This window comes from Gigantopelta aegis, unplaced genomic scaffold (genome assembly GCF_016097555.1).
Source record: "Gigantopelta aegis isolate Gae_Host unplaced genomic scaffold, Gae_host_genome ctg1056_pilon_pilon, whole genome shotgun sequence".
NCBI lineage: Eukaryota > Metazoa > Mollusca > Gastropoda > Neomphalida > Peltospiridae > Gigantopelta > Gigantopelta aegis.
In genome coordinates, this window is record NW_024532411.1 from 110,847 (window position 1) to 114,923 (window position 4,077).

Here is a 4,077-nt window from a genome sequence, read left to right on the forward strand (position 1 = left end):
TGTTTATATGGTATGTATGGAAGATCTTACTAACATTGTTTGCTTTAATAATGCTTGTATTTATAACTTGTCGAATTATTCGAATGAAAAAAAGAAGTCCAACAATAATAGCTTTACTATGTTATATAGTTCTTCATGTTATTTCAGCAGGAATAGCTATCTTAGTGAGAGCACTAGCTTCATGGATTACTAATGACTACATCCTACCTTTAGGCATTTTGTACTCTGTTGTTGACCCTTGTCAATGTCTGGCTGCTGCTCTGATTGTTTTTGTCCATCTTTGCTGCACTCGTAGCCAACCAGAGACTCAAGATGAGAAAACTCATTTGATTACACCAAGTGAAATAACAAAAGAATGACTGGATCTGATTGTGTGCTTATTGCAAAGTTTTAAACTATCTCCAGTTTTTGTTTAATTTTCTGTCCTCTTATAAAAAGTACTTAAATGTTTTTAAAATATAAAGTGTGAATACTAATGTAAATTATGAACTGATAGTTCATTATGATCATAGGACAACATTAAGTAATTAAGTTGACAAATAATTAAGTTGATATGTTAAAGTGCATGTCTCAAATAGTAAGGCGACATTTTTTAATGCATTGACATATTCTATAATAAATGTGCGAAAATAAATATGAGAATAATGCATACAAAAAAGGATTGTATAATCTATAGATTTTAGTGACTGCTTTGTCCCCCATTGTAACCATTAGTAAGATTACCATTGCCATTGAGTAATGAGTCTATGACAGTTATCAAGTCAAAGGTGTCAGATAACACTAAGCTGTCTTTTAACTGAAAGTTGCAGATCTTGCATTAGTTTGCATAGCTTCATAGCTGATGTAAACTTGTTATGACAGATTGAAGGAGTGTGCCTAGATATCATCTGACTGGTCACATGATGAAACAGTAGATTACTACATAAGTACATTCATCCACAGCTGTATACATGAAAAATTTTCCAGCTGAAAAGTTTTCCACTATATAATTCTCCATAAAAGCCTAAACTAGGACAATATTTTTATATGCATTATTCTCGTATTTTTTTTTAATAAAAATTAATCAACCAATATATTAGTAATATCTGAATAATATAATATTAGTTACTTTTTGAATGTTTTAAAATGTAAATTATGTACATTATTGTAATTTATGTACTGATAGTTTGGTTTTGATCATAGCACATTACTTAAAATAAGGTGATCTGTTAAAGTGTCTCAAATAGTAAGGCTGTATATTTTTAATGTGTTTTTGACATACACATTCTCTATACATTGTAAAAATTGATCAATTGATTTACCAGTAAATGCATGGCTGGTTATAAATGCTGCAAGTAGGAAAATTGTTTAATGTAAGTACTTTTTGAAAAGAGGACAAAAAAAACTAGAGGTAGTTTAAAACTTTACAGTAAGTACACAAACATATCCAATCATTCTATTGTTTTTTCATGATCACTTGGAGTCATCAAATGAGCTGTCTCCTCATCTTGAGCCTGCGGTTGGCTACAAGTGCGGCAAAGATGGACAAAAACAACCAGAGCAGCTGCCAGACTTTGACAAGGGTCAACAACTGAATATGAAATGCCTAAAGGTAGGATGTAGTCATTAGTAATCCATGTAGCTAGTGCTCTCACTAAGATAGCTATTCCTGTTGAAATAACATGAAGAACTATATAACATAGTAAAGCTATTATTGTTGGACTTCTTCTTTTCATTCGAATAATTCGACAAGTTATAACTACAACCATTATTAAAGCAAACAATGTCAGCAAGATCTTCCATACATACCATATAAACAGCTGCTCAATTACACCAATAACATCAGTAGTACAATTATTTGACATACTATGAATAAAGCACCAAGTCCCATCCAATCCATAATATCCATGAAGAAATGGCCAAAAGACAAAGAGAAAAGGACCAAAAAACGTGAGAATCAGATAAAAGACTTCAAATCGCTTCAGACATCTTTCCTTCTTAGCCATTACACCTTTCATACATGAACAAGGATAGAGAAGTGTTATCAAATATAATACAATACATACAAAAAGTCATCAACATGAGTGTCCAGTTAAACCAAAGAGTAAAGAAACTAGTCACTTGACAAGAGACAGCATCTTTCCTTGTCCTGTTAGAGGTATAGTCTGGTAAGACCAACCACTGAAATAAACAAGCCAAGGAATAAAGAATTGATGTTATGAGAAGATAAATGAATAGTCTCTCAGTTGTTCCAGAGCTTAGTTGACAACGGAAAGGCCTAGAGCACTGTCCATGCCAAAAAACTGTTTGATGAGAAGTAGAAGAGCAATAACTGACAAGATTAATGAGAGACCAGCTATACTGCTTCGAATTGATATGATTATTTCCAAAGTTTTAAGACGTGTTGGTCCTTCATGACAGTCATCAGTATAGTTGCCATTGTCAATAAGACTGTGCAACTCCATGTTGAAGGAAGTTGTAATTTGTGGGTGGATGAGTGGGAGGGTTATCAATGGCTGTGTAAACTACCTGGTCTGGCTACTATCCAAAGTGAAACAAAATCAAATTAGCCAGTTGAGTTTCTTTAGTGAAATCATGTAGATTAAGCATATAATAAGAACATGATTGCGAAATAAAACTGAGCCCCACTATTATGTAAAGAATATTGTTGTATTACAGACCCTGAGACCCATATATTAGCAAGCCTTTTTTTAGTTTGGAATCCACAATTGTCATGTGACATCATCATCATAGATCACATGACTGTACTATACATTACATGCATACAACATGCAACTTAAATATTTTAAGATACTTAATAATCTTTCAGTTACACTGTAAAACAGGTACTGGATAATAGTAAATATTACAATGGAAATTCTGTTTAATGTCTCATTAACTAGACAAAAGTTTCATGGATGTTAGGCTGTAGTTACTTTGCTGTGATATTGTGTGTAAGGGCTTGTGCTATGAAATAAGTCATCCCTATATACCACAAACATGAACTATACAAGTCCATAGTAATTAGTAATCACAACAACATATGTTGTTCAATGTATTTTTAAGGATGCATGCAACCTACAGTGACTACAAATCAGTCAAAATAGTTAATCTATTTTAACAGTGATAAACTGTTGCCAAATTACATTTATTACAATATTGAAACCACTTGTAAATATAACATTGAATATATATACACTTACACTATTGAAACCACTTGTAAAGGCACTCTTATATTTAGGACATACATCTCCTTGTCCCATATTAATACTTTAATTTTCTTTCAATAATTTATGTTAAGGATAGTTTCATATGATCTTAAATAAAAGTGTCCTCTATATGAATAGATTACACTTTATGTTTTTAATATCATATTAAATTTAAAGAAATACTTGTTTTTCATATGAAGATTAATCACAGCAACATTTTCTGGTGTTACTAGTTTTATCTTGTACTTAAGTATAATTCACTTAAGATTAATATGATGGCAAATTGAAGTACATATATGAATCCATAGTAACAAGCATCTTATTTTTAAAGAGTAAAAAATAAATCATTACTGTTTATATAGCTACATAGCCACTAATTTCATAACACATTAGTAATCAAATAGTATTAAATTTACATTTTACATATGCAACCCATATAACCATGTATTGGTTAAACCAACTATTCAATATTTACAGTGCATTCTCTATACTGTAACAATTGGTTGGTTAATTCACCAGTATAATGGCCGCTTATATATGCTGCATGTTGGATAATTATTTGATGTACAAACTTTGAAAAGAAGACAAAATTTTAACAAAAAATAGACCTAGATCTAGAGGTAGTTTAAAACTTTACGGTAAATACACAATCATGTCTGGTGTTTTTTCACTTGAAGACACCAAATAAGCTGTCTCCTCATCTTGAGCTGTGGTTGGCTACAAGTGCAGCAAAGATGGACAAAAAACAATCAGAGCAGCTGCCAGACTTTGACAAGGGTCAACAGCTGAATATAAAATGCCTAAAGGTAGTATGTAGTCATTAGTAAATCCATGTAGCTAGTGCTCTCACTAAGATGGCTATTCCTGTTGAAATAACATGAAGAACTAT